This window comes from Talpa occidentalis, unplaced genomic scaffold (genome assembly GCF_014898055.3).
Source record: "Talpa occidentalis isolate TD23 unplaced genomic scaffold, MPIMG_talOcc4v2.1 talOcc4.16, whole genome shotgun sequence".
NCBI classification, from domain to species: domain Eukaryota; kingdom Metazoa; phylum Chordata; class Mammalia; order Eulipotyphla; family Talpidae; genus Talpa; species Talpa occidentalis.
Window position 1 is genome coordinate 59,013,588 of NW_023601653.1, and position 27,091 is coordinate 59,040,678.

At 39.2% G+C, this 27,091-nt stretch overlaps 1 long non-coding RNA gene across 3 annotated transcripts in view; it reads right to left on the minus strand.

Annotated features, from left to right (window-relative positions):
• LOC119247668 (uncharacterized) overlaps nucleotides 1–27,091 on the minus strand; it is a 224,305-nt gene that overhangs the window by 81,901 nt on the left and 115,313 nt on the right. For 2 of the 3 annotated variants that reach the window (XR_008552260.1, XR_008552259.1), the window contains exon 5: nucleotides 22,875–22,940. The exons of the other annotated variant lie outside the window; for it this stretch is intronic. This is a non-coding gene — a long non-coding RNA (uncharacterized LOC119247668). The remainder of the gene's footprint in view (nucleotides 1–22,874; nucleotides 22,941–27,091) is intronic. 3 annotated transcript variants of the gene reach the window in all.

Consider the following 27,091-nt stretch of genomic DNA (forward strand, 5'->3'; position numbering starts at 1 on the left):
AGTCCATTATCCAAGCCAAAAGAAAAAAATTGGAGCATTGGCTAAAACAAGATAGCAAATATATCAAAATCACAGGGAAAGAATGTTAAAATGGTTCAACTTATGCAAAAACGAATTCTCTCAACCTTGATCCCAAACTTTTTAACAGCATAGCAAAAGTTTGCAAATTAAATCTACTTTTAAACCATTTTTCCTATTTTTGCATAAAATCACAGGGCAGAAAATAACTAACAGCAATTTTTAGCTGGCTTTGTTGAAATACTCCATACAGGATCAGAGCGAACCGGTGGCATCCAGTCGATGTAGGCTTCAGGTATAAAGTTGGTCTCATCAGACTCCACCTGGGCTTTCCTCTTCTCGAGGGTACCAGGGCATTTTCGTTGGCTGGGTTGTCCAGTCCTGCCAATGGAGGCAAGCTTCCTCACCTTCTTTGGAGGTCTCTGGAACCCTACGAACAAAGCACACAGGTTCTCCTCTTCTTGGTTCAGCTCTGTTTCAACTTTCTGGAAGAACTCCACACAAAGCCACACAATGAAACTTATGTCCAATTTTTTCAGTTTAAGCAAACAAAATTCCTATGGAAGTTATGCAAAAACAGACTCTGAGATAAGTAGTAAAAGATTACTACCACTATTTTTATGCTGTGTTGGTATCAAGGGGAGAGAAAATGCAAACACAAGTTAGCTTTGTTGGAAAAAAAATTACAACCTTGCTGCAGATCCTGGTCACCAAAACAAAACTTTGTGGATTTAGAACAAAATGCAAAAAAATCATGAGTATTATGTCAAGGAAAACTTAGTAAATATGAGGTGTATTTCCAAGTCTATTCAGTCCTTAGTAGAAAAGTTTTTACTCTCAACAGTTCCATCAATAGGAATCTGTTGAGACCTTTTCTCCCTATATTTTCAGAAACAATTCCTGTAGATATTAAACAATTGAAGTATACAATATTACAAGGTGACAATCATCATTGACAATTTACATCCATATCATTACCCGTTTTCCCAAGTGACAATGCTTCCCTTCTAGTTTTACTCTACTAGGTGAGCCAAATAGAACAAATTCATCTACTGCCTTTCCCAGGAGGAAAGGGAGAAACTTTGTGGAGTGTCTCAGGAGCTCTACTGAGGTTCCACAAAATTTCCTTGCATCAGCCAAATGACAGGCTACCAAATTTGTACTTGAATTTAGATTTCTGGGAAGCTTTGCCATAAATATCAGAAAAATAACAGAAACAACAATGTTCAATCTCTATGAAGGCACCGGCTTAGTTCAGTAGCACAATGTTGACAATGAAACCATAACCTTTAGTTTTTCTCATAACTGGAGACTCTTTTTTTCCAACGTCTATGGGCACCATGTATACCAATTTTTCAACCTCTCTAGGCCAAGACAGACATAAGGACATACAGACATACAACATATAGACAAAGACAGTTTTTTTAGTTATGCCACGTAGAATATGTTATGTAACTGCAGTTTTACTCCATAGGCTCAGAAAAAAAATGTCAAAGTCCAAAAAAAATGTGGAGTGTTGCTGGCAGAAAAATTTCCAGTTGTCATCCTGCAAACCTAAGAATTTGGAAATAGGAAGGAAAAGTTTTATTAATCACAAGAGTTACATGACCTTGTTTATCACCTTAGGGTTTTCAGTGTTGAAGACTTTTTATTAGAAGTCAATCCTGGGGTATTCTGTACAGCAAGTGAAAGAATAAAAGTAACAGTTAACTTTTAAGCAAAAGGAGTCATCTCTTGTTAGCCACCAAGCAGGCACTCCTTGGGTTTCCTGGAATAGAACCTGAAAAAGCAAAATCAAAATATCAGTAATTAACTTTCAATTAAAAGGAGTCATCTCCTTACTTCTGTTAGCCACTTTGGGACAGAAGCTGAAAGAGCAGATTCAACATCTAAGCACAGATTACACCTCCCCCACACTAGGGAGGGACAACAACACAGGTATGAAAACCTGGTACGGTTACATGATGCACCCTAAAGAGTGCTTTCCATAACAGACCTTCCTCAGTAGGAAGCAGAAACTTAGAATCTTGTCTTACACCAGCAATTGAACAAATCCAGTATTCAAAATGGCAAACATGCCCAAAACAAATTGTGTAGACAAAATTCACAGCAGCAAATCCTTTCAGACTCAGACAAAATCTTGTTAATTTTTCTGATCCAGACTTTGTAAAAATTCAAGTTATCTCCAAGAATCCATCAAGGATACCAGCAATTACCAGTTACTGCTTAAGGCTACTCTTTCCTTAACACCCAGGCATACATTTGCTAATTTAAACACCACTGCTCCACAATTGGCTTGCAAAATCCATCAGGCTGAGAGCAGGAAGTAGCCAAAGACAAAGCAACATACCACTGAAGAACCATTATTGCCTTTAGAAATGCTAATGAGACAACAGAGATTACAAAAAGAAAGAAAAAAAAGTTCCAAAGTCCTAGCAACAAGAACCTCTGAATTTTACAAGAGCCAGCCAAGTGGCCTCAGATGCCATTTTTGATCTGGCCACATGGTCCAATGTACTGCCTAATCTTTTGAGTAAAACTGGCACAGAACAATTTCCACAAATTAAAATCTCTTAGCAAGTCACTACAAACAAATTAGACACAGACACACAGATCTTCACAAAGCCCAAGCCAGTTTTTCAACAGCAAGTCGACATATGAAACAAACACACTGGAGAAACCAAAAATCACATTTGCGCTTATGGTAGCCAGTGCCATAGGGAAGCCCAATTTCCCCATGGGGCTGACTAACCACGGATGGCTCTGTCCTAAATCTTCGTGGCGCCAAATCTGTTATAGGACAGGAAGAGGGGTAGCCCAAGCCCCTGCAAACCTGCCTATTCTAAATGGGTTCTGCCATCTGCCGCATCAACACAAAACATATGAGACTTTAATGGGAAGGAACTTTAATAAAACTAGGAAACAATACAGGTAAGGCAAAGAGTCTAGTTTCTAAATGAAGCACCCAAAGTTACCCATCCCCTCGTGGGTAAAACTCCATCCAAATGGGATCGGCCCAGAACAAGGCCCCAAAGCCTGCTACAAGTCTAAAGCATCTTCCAGTGGGGACCCACAGAAAAGGGTCACAAACAACCGGACAAGCCCGGAAGGAAAAGAGCAAAATCAACATCAAGATAAAAGCTGCCATGGTCACCTCCCCACGGGTCTCACCCACATCTGTGTCACCCAGTCCATGACCAAAAGACAAGAGCAGTTTCTTCACGTGTCTCTAGGCTCCATGAGCCTCCTCCAGGTCTCCTTCTGGCTCCATCCTGCTTCCTTCCTCAGTCTCTTCTGCAGCTACCCCTCTTCCTGCTCAGCTCCACCCTCCCTTGGGTGGGGCAGGGAACCTCCCACTTTCCTGGGGACCACCCTGTTACAGTAAGATTCAAGAAGTTACAGAACTCTCTCTATGATACTGTATGTTTCATTAGTATTTATGAGAAACTAACGAATGTAATGGCAGTGACTGGTTGTTCCTAATGTTGATGGACAAAGTGATGCAAGAAAAGGATGAGCTCAGGGTTCAAATTCCTAGTTCAACTACTGAATAAATGACAAAAAAGTTGTTTTGCTTGCCCTGAAAGAGATCCTCATCTCCTATAGCTGCAGGACTGACTGAAATTTCCTAAACTAAAATGCAGAACTGTGACTGGATGAATTATAATGCAAATTGAAATCCTAGCCTCACAGGAGCTCACCTGTTAAAGATGGATACCTATGTTTGGGATCTTGGAAGCTGGAATGGATACATGTGGGAAGACCTTAATAACATTAGGGACATTAAGCCTCTAATTCTGCAGGAGCTTTGTCAGTGGAAGAAGTTTCTCCACCCATACTCAGCCTCTCTGCCCACATTAGTAATTACCTTTTCACCCAGGTCTGTTTTTTAAGGCTTTAAAGTTTTATTAGAAAAATAATAAAGGTTTAAAGGTTTGTTAGGAAAAATAGATGCCTGCATAGACACAGGCAGGTAATGAGTTGCATTTGAAAGGGAAAGGTTTAAGACACCTGAAGAGACACAGATGGGCAGTCTTAAAGGACAAGGTCCTTGTTTTGCCAGAGCAATGGGTACCTTTATATAGTGTTCTTTGATTAAATTACTGTGGAATTTTATCACCTTGGAATGGGTTCGGGTTGGCCTTCTATGACTGATCATCCTCTCTGCCCCTACCTCAGATTCCTGGAAACTTCCATAGCCCATTTTGTTTAAGACTCAATCATCCCTACCCCCACCTCTGGTTTTTGACCTTGTGAAAACCTCCAACCTAAATTTTTCAACTTTAAACTTTCACCACTTACTTAACCACCTGTGTTAAATAAAAACTGAGGGAGCGATCTATGTCCACGTGCTTATGTCTTCCCATCTTCTCCTTTATGTTTAATTGTTCTGGCCTTAGGAGGATAAAAATCAGTATAGACAACATCTACAAAAATTTTGCACAATAAAGTTATTGAGCATAATATTGAGCATAAAGGTATTGAGCATAATATTTTTCCTTTTTATTTTTTATATATTTCTTACATCATTTTTCTTTTTTGCACAATGTATATTGAGCATAATATTATTCCTTTTCTTCACCTGTGCCATTTGTGTTGGGAACATGTACACAGAAGAGACAGCCTAAGGTGAACTCTTGAGTTTTTAAACATTGGGTAAAGTGGAACTTGCGAAATTAAAGATTTTTGAAGGTTAAACATTCCAACTATGGAATCGATAATAATCAAGTTTTGGTTGTCAGCAATGTGCGAGGGGGTACAAGAGTTTTGATATCTCAAATTGTCACTGTTGGGTATTACATGTTGTTTTCTCTAATCCTTATGACAAAACTTCCCAGAAATTTAAATTAGGAGAAATTGTAGGTCTTTTGCTTGATCAGAGGAAGTTTTATGGAACCTCAGTAGTACTCCTGAGACACTCCTTAAAATTTCTCCATTTCCTATGGGAAAGATTAGATGAAAATTAACTGATTTGGTATTTACCTGGTAAAATGAAACTTAATGGAAAGCATTGTTGCTTCAGAGAAATGTCTAAATTTGGCATAAACATGAATATTGACTCTGGAGTTCTAAAATTTACCTGAAACTTAAGTTTCCGATATGTCCTGATATAACATTGCTTGTCAATTCTGTTATTTTTGTTCTGGAATATTTTAAGTTAGGATGAACAAATTTCCTTGCCAGTTATGTATTATCAGGTTTTTTTATTTTGGTTATTTCAGAGTTTGGGGATTTTCAGAAATTGTTCCTGGAGAAATTAACAAAAGAAAGACCTTGACAATACCTTAATAGCCATGCTAACTGAGGAAGCTCAAGAGTGAGAATTTTCCACATAAAAATAAATGTACTTCTAGAGAGGAACAACATTTTAAAAGTTTTTGTTTGAAATGATACCAGTTTCTTTTTTTTTTTTTTTTATTCAAGGGAAAATATTTTTTTTTTCAGCTGACCAGGGTCTGCAGCAATGTTACTTTGCATTGTTTACAAGCAAAACTGATTTGTGTTTGCATTTTCTCTCTCTCCTTGATACCATCACATTATGGGAAAACAGTAATAAGTGTTTTTGTGGCAATGTGTCTATCTTTGTGTAATTTCAATAGCGAATTTTATTTGTGTTCCCTTAAAATACAGAATTGGAAATATATTCCATTATTGAAGATCTGATTGGAATGTTTTTTTTTTGTTTTTTTTGTTTTTTTTTGTAGGAGTTGAAACTGAGCAGTCAAGAAGAAAAAGAACCTGCCGCTTTGCTCACAGGATTCTAGAGGCCTCCAAAGAAGGTAGGGAGACTTACCTCCATTGACAGCCCTGGAGACCCCAGAGAGAAAAGCCTTGGGGATTTCAAGAAGAGGAAATCTACCCAAGGTACAGATGTCACAGATATTGTCTTGTGAGACTGTACCATGGCCAGACTCCCAAAGTCTAGATATGCCAAATGTTAGAGCTGAATCTATGATCCCTTATGGAAAGTTCCAACAAAGCCAACAAAAATTCTGCTTGGTTATTCTGCCCTATAAAAAAATTAGATCAAATGGATTTAAATTAGATTTAGGTTACAAAAGCATTTTGCTCTACTATTTAATAGAATTGTTGTGAGGGTAGAATAAAAATGATTCAATAGTAGCCTCTAAATCATTTTTATATTTTTCTTGCTTTTTTTCTCTGAGCTTTTCTGATATCTGTTTGCTAATTATTAAACTAATCTCCCTAGCTTTTAAATTTTTTCCTGCTTAACTGACTATTTTCTAGAAATGGAGGCCTTTGCCACACTGATTATACATGGACAATGCCTTGTGACTGATGCTTCTTTTCCTTTGAATACACTATAACCTTGTCTTCTGAGGCCACAACCCCAGCACCCACACATATGACTTTCATACCATGGAAATTGTGACAATACTTGAAAGGTGGGGATATTGCTAGAGGATTAGTGAAGAGCAAACTCCAAACTCATGAATGATGTGCAGAACAAACTCCAGCCCTGATGTCTCCACCCACATGTCCATCCCACAAGATTAGGGCACTGAGAAGTACAACCCCCAGCAAGCCACAAACCTGTTTTTGTGAATGGCATGTTGGTGGGAACTAAGGGCAGAGCTAAGCAGCCATGTTAGGCTTAAAAGACTGACCATGTGAGTGTTCTCACACTCTTTTCCATTTTTAGCTCACATTCAGACAGCCTCCACCCAGATGGCATTCCCAGTAGGACATGTTGGTCAATTAGTCTTCCCTCTCTCTGTTCTCACTTTCCTTGTAAATAAACCTTTTAAAAAAGTTTCTCTTTGTGTGTCTGCTTTTGGCTCTTGTCCCAAGCTTTTAAGTGCACAATTGAGGACTTAACAAGCCTGGGCTCCCCTCTTTAGCCTGGGGTTGCCCTGTAATTGTTACCAAAATATAAGGCAAGTCAAAGAAGCACTCAAATAGTCTCTCTCACCGAAACCTATGACCTTAGCTAGATGTTTATAGTGTTCTTAGGCATAAATTCTTACTTGATCTGTATAAACAAAAAAAATTTAGGTCAAGTGATCCAAGTCTAACTTGAATCATAAGAATTAGGAATCACAAACAGTCAATCAATTCCCAGAGTTGGCCAATTTTACAGACCCAGAGTCACTTAAATGAAAGGAAGGCTGGTTCCCTTGAGAAAGGACCCCAGTGTACTTCAGAATCCTTTTACTATTAGTTTCCCTCTCTATAATCCTTCAAGAGTTTACTGCCTTTTACCAGAATACCTGCACATTGGAGGAAAGGAAATAATCAGACCTTTTGGGGACTATAGGAGTGACTCTGAATGGATGCTGATTTCAGGAGATTCAGAACATGATTGTCGCTCACCAAAGTAGGGACATTTGGAGGTCAGGTGACCAAAGGATTTTTAGATGAGGTCTGTCTCACAGTGGGGGTAATAGGTCCACAAACCACCCTGGGATTACTTTCCCAACTCCAGAATATATCACTGGAATAAATATCCTTAGCAGCTGGCAGAATCCCCACATTGGCTCCCTGAATTATAAAGTGAGGGCTATTATGGTTGGAAAGACCAAGTGGAAGCCATTAGAATTTCCCCTATTTAAGAAAATAATAAACCAAAATCAATATCACATTCCTGATGGGATTGCAGAAATTAGTGCCATCATCAAGGACTTGAAAGATGCAAAGGTGGTGATTCCCACCTCCTCCCCATTAAACTCTCCTATTTTGCCTGTGCAAAAGACAGATGGATCCTGGAGAATGACAGTGGATTATCATAAGCTTAGGCAGGTGGCAATTTTAATTGCAGCTGCTGTACCAGATGTGGTTTCATTGCTTGAGGAAATTAACACCTCCTCTGGTGCCTGGAATGTAGCTATTGATCTGGCAAATGCCTTTTTCTCCATGTCTGTCCATAAGGTCCACCAGAAGCAGTTTGCTTTCAGCTGGCAACACACCCTCTCTGTCCTAACTCAAGGGTGTATCAACTCTCCAGCCCTATGTCATAATTTAATTTGCAGGGATCTTGATTGCCTTCCCTCCCCAAATATACTACAATAGTCTATTACATTAATGACAGGCTGACTGGACCTACTATCAAAAAATACCAACCATTCTAGACTTGCTAATAAAACATTTTCATGTCATGTAGTAGAAAAAGAGTGACAAAAATTCAAGGGCCTTCTACTTCTATGAAATTTTTTAAAGGTCCAGTTTATGGAGCATAAGGAGATATCCATTCTGAGGTGAAGGATGAGGTGTTGCATATAGCCCATCCTACAATGGAAAAAAAATGCACATTGCCATATGGGCCTCTTTGGACTTTGGAGGCAACATATTTTTTGTTTGGGTGGTAACTCAGGTCCAAGTGGGTGGTTACCAAGTGACCCCAAAAGTTACGAGTTTTAAATGAGAACAAGAACAAGAAAAGTCTTTGCAACAGGTTCAGGTTGATAGTCACTGCTCTGCCACTTGGACCATATGATCCAGCAGATCTAATAGGCTTGAAGAAACACTGGAAAACAAGGAAGCAGTTCAGAGCATTTGCAGGCCCTTTGGATTTTGAATAAAATCACTGTCATCCTCCACATATAATTATTCTCCTTATGGAAAACAGCACTTGGCCCACTACCGTATCTAAGTGTAGACAGACTAAATGTTTAACAATGGGACACCAAGTTACTATGTGATCTGAGCTGCTCATCATGAACTGGGTGACCTAATGTTACGTATGTACAACAGTACTCCATCATCAAATAAAAATGATACATATATTATTGGGTCAAGTCAATTCCATGAAGAAGTCATCCAAATGTCCATAGTCCCCACTCCTGATCTCTGTCTACTGTCTTCTCTCTCTGTCTTCTCAGCCTTCATGTATATACTACTCATGGAGAGTTTCAGTTGACAGAGGAAAAGAAGACTTAACACTACTTTACAGGTGGTTCTAAATGATGTTCAGGTACCACTTAAAAGTGGACAGCTGCAGCACTGTAACCATTCTCTGGGACATCCATCCCTGAATAATATTAAAGAGAAATTCTCCTAGTTGGAAGAATTTCAAATAGTACAACTAGTTGTTTACTTTGCTTAGAAGCATAAATGGCCAGAGGTGTGATTATAAACTTAACTCATAGGGTGTGGACAATGGTTTGGCTGGATGGTCAGGGACTTGGATGGAACCTGATTAGGAAATTGGTGATTAAAAATTGAGGGAAGAGGTATCTTGATAGTTTTCTCTGAGTGGGCAAAAACATGAAGCTATTTGTGTCCTGTATGAATGTTTACCAAAGGATAACCTTAGGAGAGAAGGATTTTAATAATCAAGTGGCTGGGATGACTTATTTTGTGTATACCATCAGTGAAACACTTTCCACAAGCCACCCCAGTGGGCTTGTGAACAATGTGGTCATGATGACAGGAATAGAGTTTATGCATGGGTTCAGCAACATGGACTTCTATTTATCAAGATTCACCACTGACTATGGTGACTACTGAGTGTCCAATATTCTAGCATCAGAGACCAACATTGCACCCCCATGTGGCATTATTCCCCAGGATGAGCAACCAGCTACCTGGTGGATGGTTGCTTATAATAGACCATTTCCATTATGGAAAGGGAAGCATTTGTTCTTACTAGAGTAGACATCTCCTCTAGATATGGATTTACCTTCTCTTCACATAAGGCTTCCTCCAAAAACACTAAAGACATACATTATGCCTTATCCACTATCATACTATTCCACACAGCACTGCTTCAGATTAAGGAACTGACTTCACAGCAAAAGAAGTGAGTCAATGGACACATGCTTATGGCATTCACTGGTCCTACCACTTTCTCCACCATCCTAAAGTAGTTCAATTGGAATGGCCTTTTAAAGGCTCAGTTATAGCACCAGTTAGGTTAAAAATACCTTATAGGGATAGGGGAAAGTTATCTAAAAGGCTGTATGTGCTCTGAAATAGTGTCCAATATATGATGTTATCTCTCCTACAGCATTATTCATAGATCCATAAATTGAGTGGTGGTACCACTTACCACTAGCAAAATTTTTGTTTCCTGCTCTTATGAATTTATGCTCTGCTAGCCTAGAGTGTTAAGTCCCTGAGGGAGGAAACTGTCAGTAGGAAACACAACAATTATTCCATAGAATTGAAAATTATGACTGTCAACTGGTCACTTAGTGTTCTTCATGCTTCTGAATCAGAAAGTCTCGATTACATATTAAATATTTGCATAATAGTTACTATTGGAAAGAATGCAAACCTTGGAAGAGTTAACTTATTTTCCTCTTTTATAAAAAGCAGTTGTTTAATTTGTCTGTCCTTCTGTTAAGCCTTTTTATATAGAGTGGGATCAGATCTACCTATTTACCTATAACTGTTCTTCAATAGTTATGTCCTACATTGTTTTTTCAAAAGCAAAGAGCAAGTCAAGAAATGATGTATAAGCTGGAAGGGATCATGCTCAGCAAAATAAGCCAGAAAGAAAAAGGAAAATACCGGATGGTCTCACTCATAGCAGGAATCTAGAAAACTTAAATAAGGGACCAGGAAAAAGAATAACTATAAGAAAGAAAATATCAAAATCAATAAACAACTATGAACCAGAGACACTCTATGGGAGATGGGGGGCAGGGAAAGGAGGGCTTGGGGTCAAAATAAGGGGGTTGTAATTGTATGGGGAATATAAAAATAAAATTTAAATTAAAAAATGTAAAATAAAAAAAGAAATAATGTATAAGATACTGGCTATGAGTCCACCCTTGATAAAGACACTACATGGGAGCTGTTAGAAGCCAATCTCCCGTAAAGGCAATAAAAATCACTTTTTTTAGATAGTATATACAGTAATTAAATAAGATGAAAAATAAGCCATATAATCAAGTATCAAAACGAGCACAAAATGAGTTTTATATTCAAGTGACAAATTGAGACACTAGGTGTCACCTAATATAAGCACAAACCACTATCTACAAAGTAGATTAAGCCTCTAGATCTACCTAGCAATTTACAGGAAATACAGAGCTATAGGAACATATTAAATGACAGCATAAGGATGCTATCAGAAAAATCAAGGCTGAGAGTGTATTCACAAGAACAAAAAAATTAACCTCAATTTTTTCAATATTTTCAATGAACTCAATATTTTCACAAATATATCAAGAGAAAAAAAGAGGGGCCATATTTAAATTAAATAAGAGTTAAAAATGGGGCCTCCCCGGTGGCACAGTGGTTGAACACTAGACCTGCAGCCTCTGCAGCGCCGGTTCGATCCCCAGCCAGCTGGCAAGGGTCCCACATGGCACGTAGACCTCTCCTGTTGTGCCCGCTGCTCCCCTCAGCAGTGTATTTCATCAGTCTGTTCTACCCCCCGCTCTGGCTCTGGTGAATTCTCTCACCCTTCTGTGCTTCTGACTGTATCCAGTGTTTGTATAAATAAATAAATAAATCTTAAAAAAAATAAGAGTTAAAAATGGAATGATATCAGTAAAATAACAGAGTAGAAGCTCTTGGGTCCTCCTCTCTGTTCCCCTCCCCCTGGTTCAGCAACAATTCACGATCAACTTACTTTGGTGAGAAATCCAGAAATTACATTTGTTTTACTAATTGTTAAGCTCTGAGAGGACCAGTACTGTCCACCTGTCTGGAGAACAGTGAAGATGGTGGTTTCAATTGACAAATGCCATAGAACTCCCATGTGACTCATCACAGAGTCAGCAGGCAAAAAAAAAAAAAACACAAGACCAACAGCTAGCCTACATCTATCTCCCAGGGGGGAAATAGTTGGCAGATTCTCTGGAATCTCTCACTAGGCTGACTGGTACAGGTTTTATACTGTACAGGGCCAAACCATGAAGATTAGAAGGTGATCCAGCTTTGCCTAGTGTTCAGACACCAGAATAAATAGTAAAGGAAAATGAAGTATCTGGCAAAAATGATCAAAATGCAGGAAAAAGATAAATCTCCAGAAACAAACCCAAATGAAACAACATTATTTTACCAGATGAATATTTCAAATTAATTGCCATATAGATGCTGACAGAGATAAAGAGAGTGATGTATAAACAAACTAAGAAGTCTAACAAAGAGATCTTAAAAGAAAGTATTAAAAGGCATCAAGCAAAAAAAAAAAAAAAGGCATCAAGCAGAAAATAAGAACTAAAGTGTAAAACGACGGAGTTAAAAATTTCTCTAGAAAGGTTTAGTAGCAGACTAGATAAATAAGAAAAAAGGATCAATGAATTCAAGAACAGCTCACTGGAAATAATTTAGTGAAAGATGAAAAAAGAAAAAAGGAATAAAAAAGAATGAAGATAACTTAAGGGACAAAGTGACATCATTAGGAGACAACATAGGTATTATGTGAGTTCCAGTAAAAGAAAAGAGAGAAAGGACCAGAAATTTATTCAAAGATATGATGGCTGAAAACTGGGGATGAAAATGAACATTGAGAAACAAGAAACCCCCCCAGATTAAAATAAAAGAAATCCAAAAAATTCCACAGTAAGAAACATCATAATCAAATTATCAAAAGTCAAAGATACAAATAATTTTAAAAGCAGCAAGAGAAAAGCAACTTGTTTTATACTATTTCAAAAACATATTATGAAGCTACAGTAATCAAAATAGTGTGGTTCTGGCATCAAGGCAGACATATAAACTAATGCAACAGAAAGAAGAATCCAGAGATAAATGAATGCATCTATGATCAACCTACCCTCATCATGGGTGCCAAGGATACACATGATGGAGAATCTCTTCAAAAAATGATGTTGGAGGGCCTCCCTGGTGGCACAAGGGGTTAAACAAAGCACTGTGAAGCTATCTGTAGCCTCTGCAGCACAAATTTGATACCCAGCCGGCCAGGGATCTACCCACATGGTGCAGCAGACCTCTCCTGTCTCACCCACTGCTCCCCTCAGCAGTGTATTTCAGTCAGTCTGCCTGTTCTATTCCTTACTCTGTCTCTGGTGAATCCTCTCACCATCCCCCCATACCTCTGGCCTGTACCCCAGTTCTAGTATGCATAAATAATCTTAAAAAAAATGATGTTGGAAAAACTGGATAACCATATGCAAAACAAAAAAATTAAACCCTTTCCTATAAAATACACAAAAATCAACCCAAAATGGATTACAGACTTAAAAATGAGACCCAGATCTATAAAATTTCTAGAAGAAAATGGGGAAAACTCCATGACACTGGTCATGGCAATGATTTCATGGCAAGCAAAAGCAGAGGCAACAGACAAATAAGCAAGTGGGAGTACAGGAAACTAAACAACTTCTGCACAGCAAATGAAACTATCAACAAATGAAAAGATAGTCTACAGAATGGGAGAAAATGTTTACAAACCAAATATCTGACATTGGGTTAAGATCCAAAATATATAAGGAATTCCAACAAAATTTAGCAAGTGTAAATAAGGTTGCAGGGAAACCTTGGCACAGTGTAGTGGGAGTGCACAATCATACAGTTGCTATGGAAAATAGTATGGAGGTGCCTCAAAAAATAAAAATATAATTACTATGTGATCAGCAATCTATCTCTGGTTATTTATGCCAAAAGAATTTAAATAAGGATTGCAAAAAGTTACCAACACACCCAGGTTCAATGCAGCAGCATTCTTTACTATAATCAAGGTGTAGAAACAACCTGAATGTCCATTAACAGATGAATAGATAAAGAAAATGTGGTGTTTACATATACAATGTCAATTGTATATAAATACAATATAGTATTTATATACTAGTCAATTGAAAAGAGAAAGAAATTCTGCAATATGATGCGACATGGATGAATCCTAAGGACATTGTGTTACTGAAATAAGTCAATAACAGAAAGAATATTGCATGATGCTACTTATATGAGGAATCTAAAATAGTCAAGATTATAGAATCAAAGAACAAAATGGTGATTATCGGGCAGAGGAAATGGGAAGTGGGGAAACATAAACTTTTATCAGGCATAAAATTTCAGTTAAGCAAAATTTATAAGCTCTAGAAAAATCTTCTAATTGTACTTGTAGTCAGCAACAATGTATTGTGTACTTGAAATTCATTAAGTGGGTAGAACCAATATTAAGTGTTCTAACCACAGTAAAATCATTTTTTATAATTTTTTAAAATATTTTTTAAAATTTATTTTTATAAAAGAACCGGGGTACAGGCCAGATGTGCATGAGGGTGAGAGGATTCACCAGAGAGAGAGTGGGGAACAGAATAGGCAGACAGACTGAAATACACTGCTGAGGGGAGCAGCGTGCAAGACAGGAGAGGTCTGTCATGCCATGTGGGTATCTCTGCAGCTACCAGGGATTGAACTGGCACTGCAGAGGCTACAGACAGCTTCACAGCACTGTGCTCAATTGCCTGTGCCACCAGGGAGACCCCATAGTAAAATCATTTTTAAAGAAAGTTTAAAATCTTATCAATCTATTCTAATATTTGGATTTATTTGGATTCTGATTCAATAAACATTTTTTAAATATGGGGTATATATGAACACTGATGATATTTGATAATATTAAGGAATTATTGCTATTTTGGTGTGTAATGACAGTGGTCATGTCTTTTAAAAGAATTCTTGTATTTTTAGATATCCACATAGAGATACTGATGGACAATAGTTCATGATATGCAGTATTCAGTTCAAAATAATTTAGGGTGGAAAGAAATGTTCAGAGTTTAGATCCAATTTGGATGTGAATTCACAAATGCTGAACTTGGGCTTGGAGGTGCATGGGAGTCCATAATACCACCCTACTTCTTTTACATAAGTTCAGAATATTCCACACTAAAAGTTCTTGTTCAGGGACCTCACTGGTGGTGCAAGGGGTTAAATGTCAGCACTATGAAGCTACATAGCCACTGAAGCACGAGTTCAATCTCCGGCCAGGGAGCTGACCCACATGGCATAGCAGACCTCTCCTGTCTCACCTGCTGCTCCCCTCAGCAGTGCATTTCAGTAGATCCACCTGGTCTGCTCCCCACTCTGTCTGGTGAATCCTCTCACCCCCTGCACCTCTGGCCTGCACCCCAGATCTTCTATGTATAAATACATAAATCTTTAAAAAAAAATTCTTGTTCAAAGTACAGTTTAAATGCTAACATTATATCTGCAATATATACACATAGTTCCTTAACTAATGATCTGATTTTATCATTTAATGTTTACAAAACCCACTGTCAAAACTAAGGGAAAGAAAATAAGAAAAAAACATAGACCATATATGTTTGCATGAGTGACAGAAGTTTTAGATTTCAAAATGATAAATAATGTATCCCAAACGTAAAATAAAGGAATAACATCTTCCAACTCTCACTCTTCCTATTGGCTGTCCTATCTCAATGTAATGAATCCAAGTTAATAAAGATCAAATATGGATGTAGTTGATAAATTTTTGTACTGACTTTAAGAATATATCACAACTTTCTACCTTTGGTACCTGATGAAATGAAATCATGTGCCAGAGGAAATTCCAGACTACTGGGATCTTCCTTGGATTTAATTTTTCATCCCTAAAATATTAGCTCCTATGTACAGCTGAACTGGATATGAATGAGGTTTAAACAAAGGTACCCTTCTCATTCTGACAGGTGCTAATCATAAGGGATGGAAGAAAGAGGGAAGGAAGGGTGGTAGGAGAGAAGAGAAAGCTGACCCTTCTCAGCAGAATGCTAACATCTCAAAAGTGTAAGACTGGTGCAGCTGTTCTCATAAGCCACAAAGAGTTGAGCCAATTGCCCTTTAAAGATTTACCAGCTATTCCTAATTTCACTGTGCAATGTGTCCATTGGAGATTTCCCTGTACTAGTTTGTGAGGATTACTCTTCCCTTCAAAGTAATTTATGGTCACTGAGGAATCTGAACTCTAAGAAATGGATTGTTGGTTATATAACCAAAAATTTATATAATATTACTGACTTTTGTAGATCTTGACATCCCAAAGTACTCTAATGGCACCCTTAATATGTGCAAAAAAAAAAAAATATTTACCCGATTATCTGAAGAGTTGGAAAAAAAATCTTAAAATTAAATTATCTCCTTAAATTTTAGACTGCAAAAGGGATGTTTACTTGGAAATGGTAATTTTGACCTCTTAAACTACTACCTCCAGATTTGCAAAGATGCAGCCAGAACTATGACAATAATTCCACTCGTCTGAGATAACTGTACTAAAAAACACCAGAAACCCTTGAAATATCAATATAGCTTGCCTGAAGTGTTCAATTATTCATGTTCATACTAATTATTTCAAAGATATGTATCAACTGCTGATAGGACAATTATAGTATTAATGGTGATGTAGTAGGAAAAGCTTCCTAATAGGTCATGGTCTGGAGAAGGGGTAGATCTTACATAAAACCTAAAGAATGCCTGTCATTTGACCAAATAAAGTGCGACACTTGACAGCCCTCTCCAGTTACTACATTTATATAGGAAGTGCAGGGAAGTCCAGGAATTATTTTTTCAAAGTCTCTTGCAGGGGACTTGTCCTTTTCTCCTTATTCCCATTACAGGATTAATTTCAAAGAGTGTGGAGAAAAAAAATAGAATCCTTGGATAATTTGGAGAATCCAAAAGAAGATAAACCATAACTCTACTTCCTTCCTTTCTGGACCTCTGCATTCCTTCAGTCGGCCAATCAACAAATACTCACAGGTATCCTTGTTGTGCTCTAGGCATATCTTTACAAAGCTTTTAATTCTTTCCCCACACCACTGAAGCTAAGCAGAACTAGAGCCAAATGGGATGTCAGGGACAAAGGGTCCAAGATTTCTCAAGTCTCCAGCACTCCAAAAGTTGTGGGAGGCACCCTGACTCCATGCTTTCTCCCCACTTTTCAGGACACAGAAGTTGTCTGTTGAAGAAAGAGAGAGGATTGAGAGTGAGAGCAAGAGAGAGTGGGTGGGTGAGTAAGACAGCAAGGGAGAAAAAAGGTGCCCCCATGGGCCCTGCAGATAAGATGTGGTGGAGCAGCAGCATGGAGTACCAAGTAGGAGAGCTGTGTATTTCAGGAGACCTGTGTGGGACAGGTAAAGACCAAGGAGTCGGTCCTAACTCTTCACTTGCTACGAGACTGCACAGACCTCACAGCATAGATCAGCCCAAGGGAAAAATGAAACATTATGACCTAAGGGAGTTTAAACCTGAAAAGGGGGACCTCAGAATTGAGTTAGACTATACTGTTTAGAACAAGGGAATCATGGTGTCTTGGAAGGTATATTCAGTTGAACTGTGTAAAACAAAGTTATATTTTTTACACACCAAAACATTTGAAAATATGGCGACCTGTATTTGTTTATGAACATAACCAAATATACTTGAATATTGAACCCTTCAGAATTATCACCTTGGGAGGTTCTATTTATGGTGTTGTCATTGTTCATACTCTTTCTTAAGTGTTCAGCATCATTTTTAGAAACCATACAAGAAAATCAATTTCATTAGTTTCTATTGACTTTCCATGTTTGATTACCAATTGTAAAAGAAAGTGGAAAAAAGAGAGAAAAGAAAAAATTATCTGCTTCAATCATAGTTTTATTCACCCAACTTGGCACTTGAAGGCTTCTGGCAGTTTCCAAAAATCAACAGACACATGTTTATTAGTTCTGAGTACATTCTGAGAATAAAGACAATCCGAAGATGCTTTCAGCAATGGCTACTGTGAGTACATAGATTGTAGAAATGACTGTTTTCAGTGACAACATTCATTTGGATGCACAGCATATTTGTGAAAAACAAGAACCAGCCCCAACGATGCCATGCTACTTAATAATCCAGGGTGTTTAGGGCAGCGATAAACATCTCAACTTTGACTGAATGTTCTTTTCCTTTGAAATTGCATGATCTCTGTCACTGTCTCAATCTCCATAATGTCTTCTATTTCTCGACACTTTGAAAAGAGCATCAATGCTATCATGCAATATGTAAGGGAGGGCTTCAGGGGGTCTGGGTCACGCAGCCTCCACTGTCTCTCAAGCAGGTATCTTTGCATTTTTACAAGCATTACTCTTAATCTCATTTTTCATTCCCACCTTGCAACTTTATGCCTTCCTATTGATCTTAGTTCTGCTGCTCAGAGACACCAATGAGAAATGCTGAGAACATTCAATAAATAAAAAATATCCATCCACCCTCTGTACGTGACTCCTCCTTAGAAGATTGTGCAAGTAAAAGTGTTTTTCTGCTCCTTGTTCATTCTTGAGACCAAAATCTATGCCCTGCATGTGGAATTGACTCCAGGGGATGGGTGGAGGGTGTTCTAAATTTCAAATTTCAGTCCTGGCTCTGAAGCCCAATATTGCCTTGGAGAAGTTGGCTTCTATAATTATTGATTACCTTGCACATACTGTAATTGAAGTCCTATCTGCAAAGTTCTGTTTAGATTGTAGCATTTGCAGTTTTTCTTGAATGACAAATGAATTTATTTGCATTTCTTCTATAAAAACTCTTTGAAACTGAGAGACATTCTTCTTTAGCATATATATTGCTAGTTTGAGTTGGTATGCTGGTGTACATTTCATTCAAATGATTCTTTGTTGAAAAAAAAAAAAGGTTCACAATCAAAGACCACTTGAGAGGTGAGGTTTGTTGTTACTATTTTATCAAATAAGTGAGCCAATTCAGGGATCAAAATTATGTCCTTCATCACTGGACTGGGAATAACTGTGGTTAGCAACATTGAGTAAGATGAAAGAATCCTGATCTGGGCACAGAAGATGTGGGTTCTGTAGTCTGCAACCCAAACCATGTGGATTAAATGAGACTTTCCCAAGCTCTCATTCTATTACCTATAAAAGTAAAGGGGCAGATATTTGCCCTACCACTAATATTTTCTGAGTTTGATGGATAAAGTGTGAAGATATATTTTCACAAGTATCTGGTTGCACTTTGGGGCAACTTTATCTCTCTTCCCTCAATTCCAAGTTTCTTAAGAGCTTTAAAAAGATGTTGTCCATTGAGAGCAGAATACTGAGGAATAGGATCTGAAAGGTTGAACTGGGAAACTATCTCAACTAGATTCTTTTAAACTTTAAGTGACCAAAAAAACCAACAACAACAGTAACTCGTATAAGGAAAAGGGAAATTTATTGGATCATGTCATTGAAAATCTAGTATGGACTTAAATGTGTTCTCAAAATTCATATGTTGAAGCCCCAATTCCCAGTATTTCAAAACATGACTGTATCTCTTGAGAGTCTTTCAAGAGATAATTAAGGTTAAATGAGGTCATGTGGGTGGACCCTAATCCAATCAGGCTGGTGTCCTTATGAAAAGAGGAAATTTGAACACACAGATATGAGGGGTACAATATACCGAGGGTGACCATGTGCCAGCCAAGGAGGAAACCAGCTTTGATAACACTTTGATCATGGATTTTCAGCTTCCAGAACTGTGAGACAGACTGTTGTTTAAGCCATCCAATCTGCTATTTTGTTATAGTGACCCTCACATCCTAATACAAATAATCCCTTTCAGGACTGGGTGTATAACAGGCCAGGTCTGGTGAATAATGAGAATGTATCCCTGGTTCCAAAGTCAGGGGAAAAGAGCCATTAAAGATACTAAAGCACTGGGCTTTTGTTCCCTTCTCTAGTCTCCCCCACCCTCCCCAACTTTTCATGGTGGTTTTGTTATCTGGGTTTTTTGGGATGATTTTTGGTCTTATATTTTGCTATTTTAAATGATTCTAAGTAAAGAAAAATTAAAATGCTAAAATGATTAGCATGCATTTTACCATTCTTCTCTACATTATGCAATGCCAGTTTTAAATGCAAATATAAGAGCCCTGAACTCACATTTAAAATTACCTAAATTGTACAACCCGTGTTTCACTGTCCACACCACACAGGGTACATCATTCTTACCAGGCCAGTGGAAACACTGCAGGAATGAACTCTGCTCTTTATATCATGTCTTCATACACATCCTCCCAACACCCCCCATATATAATGAGTATGGAAAAACTAAAAGGAAAAGGGAAGAAAAATTGTTCTTTCTTTCTCTTCCCCTCAATGCTATCACGTTCCTCAAAACTGTTGCCTAATACAGGGAGGTGATGCACAATTAGGGAAGGATCTGACGGGGTTCTTTGGCCATTCAGTGCCACTGCCTTCCCTCTGCCTTCAAAGAAAGTTCTGATTCAAAGGAGAATCAGTGGGCACCCCTATTTCCTTACTTATAAACAGGTTTAGCTTGTACTCCCTTTTAGTCTCACTGAACCTTTACAGATATGAAGTTCACTGGAATTCTGAGCTTCTATATCATTGCAATTCTGTATACACGTTGGGTGGCAAGGAAAGGCAAGCATTCCTTACATGTAAGCCTCTGTTCACACACATGCACCATTGTCCCACTGAACTTCATTGACAAAACACAAGTTCAAAAACAAAATGTATTAAGATTTTCAAGATGAAAAAGCTGAGCATTAAAACAAGGCTCCTGAGCTCAGGACCTGTGCAACTGCACAGAATATATGTCCATAAAAGCCATCTTTGCTCCCTGACATATTGTGACGGAAAGCATCAGAATGTGGTGTTTCTTCTTCCTTTATCTGTCTCTACTCATCTCTCTGTTGGCTTTACTCATGGTTACCAGCTGGTTGCGGAAAACAAGTTTTAAGTTCATGTTCCTTTCTCAAAAGCTCTAGCCGTGATTCTTATTACAAGGAAAAATCATTGTAACTGGACTTGATGATCATTTCATGGTGCAAACAATCTGGGATCATTATGCTGTATACATGAAGCTAACATAATGTTATATGTCAATTATACCTCAATAAATATACAAAATATTAAAAAAAAAACTCTAGCCATTGTCTCAGTATATAGCACCAATTCAAGTGGGTCATCTCATGACTGAACCAATCACTGTGACCAGAGTGATATAATTCTTTAATTATCCAAGGCTCTATCCCATTGGGTATCTCCGGGGCTGGAGATGGTGACTCCTACATAGAAATGGAGCACATGGACAGACGGTTGGGAATAAAGAAGTCTGCCTCAGGAAAACCGGGGGGCAATTGCCAAAAGTAGGATAAATGTATTCCAGGAAACAAGAATAAAATGAAGGTCATAGACCATTACAGTGGATCAGCCTAAGAATACCAGAATAGGAAGCTTAGCACAGTAACCTACTATACTTGATTTCGAGTTGGAAGAGTCATGGGACAGACTGATTATTTTTCTATTCCAAGTTAGGACCACAGGTTGTGCAGCACACTATACACTGAGGCTTTTTTCTAAGAAGTTAAGGTTTAGATATAAATTCTGTTCCCAGATATACCATCTGGCTACTTCTTTCAGCATTTTCCCTTCATTCTTGCCACTATCAAGACAAATTTACTATCAAAGTATTCTGAAGCCCCCCAAAATCATTTCTAACTTTTATATAAAAATTGCTTTCAAACATTCCAGCACCCAACACTGAAACTATTTAAGCACATTCTGTTCTTATTTCCCATGAGATTTCACTTCTGACTGAGAAGTTTTCAAAATAGCAGCCAGGAGACTGGAGGAGTTTAGAGGGAGGAGACAGGGCAGGGATATTAGATGTAGACAGGGGAAGTAAAGCAACAGGTCACATTTACAGTTAAACATCATGTTTGTCTGTTTCCTCCCTGGACCTGTGATTTTCAGAGCTTTTCTGCCTGACTCAAAATCTCATTTTGGGGGTCTCACAAGTTCTCAGGGAAAGGACTTCCACATCTCATGCAGAGTTCCAGGCATATAGGTCACAGATATGTTTACTCTATTTCTCACAGAAACTTCTGTTATAGAAAGTTGTTTAGGACTAAGTTTAGTGTTCTTGAAACATCACAGAGTTGAGTTTTATAGAAACTTAGCTCGAATGGAAACATAGATATCATCTAGTATCATCCCTCCTTCCTGGCATGTGTAGAATTTTTTTATTTAAGTTAGTGACAGACAAAACTGGAACTAAAATCCAGATAATTCTTTTTTTTTTTTCTCCTCATGGAAAAATCACAAGAAACACAGGGCAAAGATTGCTGACACTTTTATGACATTCGCATCTGCCACATTTGTCCTGGAGTATGGAACATTCACCCTCATGCCACCCAGACCTCTACTTGTTCTGTAATGGCCTAAGAAAGATTAGAGAGAAACTGTCAAAACCCTTTGAACTTTGATTGCCAACTATTCCCAAGATCCAAATGGCAAAGCCAAAGTTTTATATCTTATTTTCTATAGCAGGTACTTGGCTCTTTCAGTTGTTTCGCCTAATCTTTTTCTCCTCTGGGGTCCATCTAAAGTAATATTCTCTAAATAACTTCCTCTCTCATACCTGCCCTCTCATGCTGGCTCCCATACTAGAGCTGGGATGAAACTCTAGAAGGCTAATGAACCCATATCTTTAAATTTCACAGCTCATCTCCAATTATAGTTTCTCCAGAGGTATGGAAGAGTTTGCACAGAACAGAAAACAAAATAATGAAGAAATAAAATAAAAGTAGGAGCCAAACAAAAACACTATAGAATATGATTGAGACACATGTGTTCTTGACCCCAGACTACAGAGAGAACCAATATTTTATTCAAAGCATAATTTCTTATCCCTGTCTACCATAAGGTCTAAAGAAGATTCTCCTTGGGAGAAGTAAGTGTGTGTGTGTGTGTGTGTGTGTGTGTGTGTGTGAGAGAGAGAGAGAGATAAAGAGAGAGAGAGAGAGACTTCATGGCATTCAACCCAAATAAACTGTTTTTAACAAACATGATACTTCCTAAAAACTAAATTAATAATCTAATTCAATTTTTCCAATTTTCTTCATTCATGGGAATTGAACAAGGACCTGGGAGACAAGTCCCTTAGGTCACATGAGTGATTTAGTCATCAGTCATTTTACTAAAGCTACATACCTGGATCTCAATTGGTGTTGATTATCATAGGAATTCCATTACCCAAGGAGAGAAATGTGTCTTTGCCTAGAAAAAAAAAATTAAATTTGCCTGCTTTTCAATCAAACATCCAGATTTTAAGTGAGCATTATACTTGACCAATGAGTGGGGTAAGTTGTAAGACTCAACATGACGAGATAGCACTTTTGTACCAAGTCATGAAGCTCCTAAGAAAGTGTTGACAGGAGTATCTCTGTACCTAAAGATAAGTTGCCACAGGTGTCTGTCATAGCACTGACAGGAAGTCCATGTCCTCATTAAAGAACAGCCTGGAAAGAAGGGCTGATTTTCCTGGTCCCCAGCTCTGCCACTTTTCACTAGGTGCCCAGCTTCACCAGATCTGCCTCCAGATTCCAGGAAAGGTACTGCCAACACTACTTCTAGTACAGTATTTTTCAACCTTAACACTATTAACATTTCAGACTGGATAATTCTTTCTGTGATTTCTATACATTGCAGGGTATTTTTCAGTAGCCCTGGCTTTTACCACTGGATGCCAGTAGAACCACTAGTGGTGACAATCAAAAATCTCTCAAGACATTGACCAACTCCCGTGGATGAGAACCAGTCCTCTAGGGTTACAGAAAGTAGGATGAGGAAGAAGCCATTGCTATGATGTATTTCATTATTAACATTTTTGGTGTCTTAGTACACTCAAAGAAATTGGAAAAAATTTTCCCTGGTATCCACAAATATACTTATGTACATCTAGAGAAATGTTGCTTTAGAGACCCCACAAGTCCAAGATCCAGAACTCTAAAGCATTTAGTCCTTCATATTAACAATGGAATTTTTCATCTAGAACCTTTCTAAGAAGCAAAGCAAAATAAAAAATACTAAAAAATGCCATATCAAGACAAGTTTACAAGATAGAGATATCCCATCTTAAATAACTGAAGTCTCATCACAAAATGGCCTAGTAAGGGTTCACAAACCTGATATTTTTTTCCCTCTATTCTTTGTGACCTCATTCCATTGATTCATTTTCCAGTTTCACCTGCATTCCCTTTCTTTCTTAGCACTGAGTTAAAAGAAGAGTAAGTAATATCCAGCCTTTGCCTAGTACTTACTAAGGGTCACCATGGTTCTGAGCACTTTTGCTTCCACTCAATAATGTCATCCTCACAACAGCTTTATACAGGGTAAGTACTCTCATTATTACCAAGTTATAGATGAAGGAACAGAGGCACACTTCAAGATTAATTAACTTTCTCAAAGTCATAACTACTAACTGGCAGAACCAAGAATCAATCCGAGATGGGCTAGTAGCAAAGTTTATGCCTCTGGTTCCTTTACACTCCAAATTCCACGAGGTCCATTATTCTAAGTGGATGATGAGCAGTTGCTTCCTAATGGTGAGAGAATGTTTTCATACATTTCCCAGGATGTATGACTAAAACAGTCCATACTACAGCTTTCTAGTCAATTTCATTTGCTCCTAGCCCCACACCCCCATTTTCCCTGCCCCTTATTATTTCTCTTCCCTTAGGATGAAGGCAAAGTTGATTTCCTCAGTACATCCTTACTAGTCTCCAGTGAATTCAAATGACTCAGACTTCATTTACCATCCCTTATCAAAATTTGGACCAGGAACCATCTGAGGACGAATCACCAAAATTACTTATTAAAATTATACAATCTTGGGCCCAACCGTAGATCACTGAATTAAAAAATCTCTGAGGATGATGCTCATAATAGCTCTAAACAAGTTCCCAAGATGATTCTTGCATACAAAACTTTGAGCTCCATTTAGACTTTTGTGATTGGTTAGCTCAGCTAGTTAGGGCTAATTAGGTTGCATTTACTTCTCAGAGAGAAGAACCCACTTTGCTTGCAGTTCTAATCCTACCCTTTCCTTATTTATTCAGTGTTCTTCCAAACAACAGATAGCTTTATAACATGGGAACATTAGGAAAACAGTCTGGATAACTAAAGTCAAGCTCACTATACAAACTGGAAAACTAATTTCATGAGCAGCATTTCTATTGTCAGTGGGCAACATCACTTTTCCCATTTTCATTTCTTCAATGAGTAAAAATGCCTAACTTATAATCAAGACATAGTATTACTTTCCCCAAAAAAGCAAAACAACAGTGAAATTTACTCATGTTCTTGGTTAACCCATGTCTGTCTTAGGTCCCAACATTTGAAAGTCAGCAAAATGTGTAGCTTGCTGCCTACAGCATCTAGCATGGTGTAGGGTAAAGAAAATGTCAGGCTTTTCTGCCCTTCCGCCATCAGGATAGATGATGGATCCTTGTCCTGAATGCATGCCTGATGGCGGGCACCTGGAATAGGGTGTGGGCATAGGTAGATGGGATTCAGCTGAGCTGAGACTGTGCTTTTAAGGGCGGCGTCACGGGGGGACGCCAGCAGCAGAAGCAGCAGCAGCAGCTGAAGCAGAAGCCGAGAAGCAGCAGAACGAACGCCAGAGAGTCCAGATAGAGTGAAGACTTGCTGGGGGCTGGGAGGCCTGCCAGCCTCCCAGCCCCCCAGCCAGCACCCCTGCCTGCCATATGCCTGGTGAACCCCAATAAAAGACCTGCAAAACTACTGAGGACTCTGACTCCTCCTTTACCCAGTCTGCATGGGATCAGAAAACCCGCACTGTGGTCAGTCCTGTCCCTTACAATTGGCGTAAGTCGGCAAGATCCATGCAGACGGGTATTGGAGCCCTCCGAAGACCTGGAAGGGACTAAGGAGTAAGTGTTTGCCTGTGACGACGCTGGAGGCGCCAGGGCGGCACAGAAGATGGATACGGTCCGGGAGCTGCAGGACGGGACCTGGCATGAAGGAGACGCCCAAGAGGACCAGCCAACGACACCGGAAAGGACCAGCCAATGACCCCTGAGGCAGCAGGCCATTGCTGACGCAGGGAGAGGCCAATGGACTTGAACTGATGGACTGATGGAATGACATTCCCGCCAGAAGGCGGAGGACCTTGCAGGTTGATATGTTTTGGGACCCTGGGGGTGGAACAGTTTTGTTTGTAAACCCCAAGAGATGGGAATCTGGGGGTGGCCAGTGGGCCTAGATGGCCAAAAGCAGCCTGTGCATGCCCAGCAGCCAGGCGGAGGAGAAAAGCCAACTAAGTAGGCAAAAGCTGGTACTGATGCTAAGTTGAGAAGCCCTAAGTGGCTGTTAAGCAGCCTGGGTATGCTGAAGACCTGTGAGTCTCGTAAAATCACCTGTGGGTGATGCCCTGCTCATTCTTGAGTGAGGGTGAGGAGCTGAGGAACCTGTCCTTGGGGGACGGGTGGTGAACGTGGCTTGGGGTGGAGCCCAAGCCGAATGCAGAGTTTGGATCCCGACCCATGTGCTTGTGCAGTGGGTTGGCCTGAGTGCAGGGGTCTGCGAGTCGCATGGGTGGCCATGAAGGCCGAGTGTTGAGCGACTGCAGACAGAAACCCTGAGGGTTGGCAATTACCCCCAACAGAATAAAATTGCCAATCCCAGAGCTAGTGCATCCTGGGGGTGGATGCTGTGTGTGCCTTGTAGCCGAGACTACAGCCAGAGAAGGCCAGGAAGCCTGACGGCTCCTGGTGTGATATAGTAGATGCCGTGAGTGATTCCCTCCCTCGTATGAGCAGTGCCTTCGGCAGCAGATTTGGTGGCTTATCTGCTGGTACCAATAATTGTCTTTTGCACTAGGTTGGTGCCCTGCCTGGACTTATTTGTGTTCTGTTGTATTTTGTTATATTTGATGTATTTGCTTTTGTGGGCCATGGCTGTATTGTTTGTTTGCTTAGAAAATTGTATATATATGTATAGACTGTATGGCAGAAAACCCTGAGGGGGTGGACTGTAGGGTAAAGAAAATGTAAGGCTTTTCTGCCCTTCCGCCATCAGGATAGATGATGGATCCTTGTCCTGAATGCATGCCTGATGGCGGGCACCTGGAATAGGGTGTGGGCATAGGTAGATGGGATTCAGCTGAGCTGAGACTGTGCTTTTAAGGGCGGCGTCACGGGGGGACGCCAGCAGCAGAAGCAGCAGCAGCAGAAGCCGAAGCCAAAGCCGAGAAGCAGCAGAACGAACACCAGAGAGTCCAGATAGAGTGAAGACTTGCTGGGGGCTGGGAGGCCTGCCAGCACCCCTGCCAGCACCCCTGCCTGCCATATGCCTGGTGAACCCCAATAAAAGACCTGCAAAACTACTGAGGACTCTGACTCCTCCTT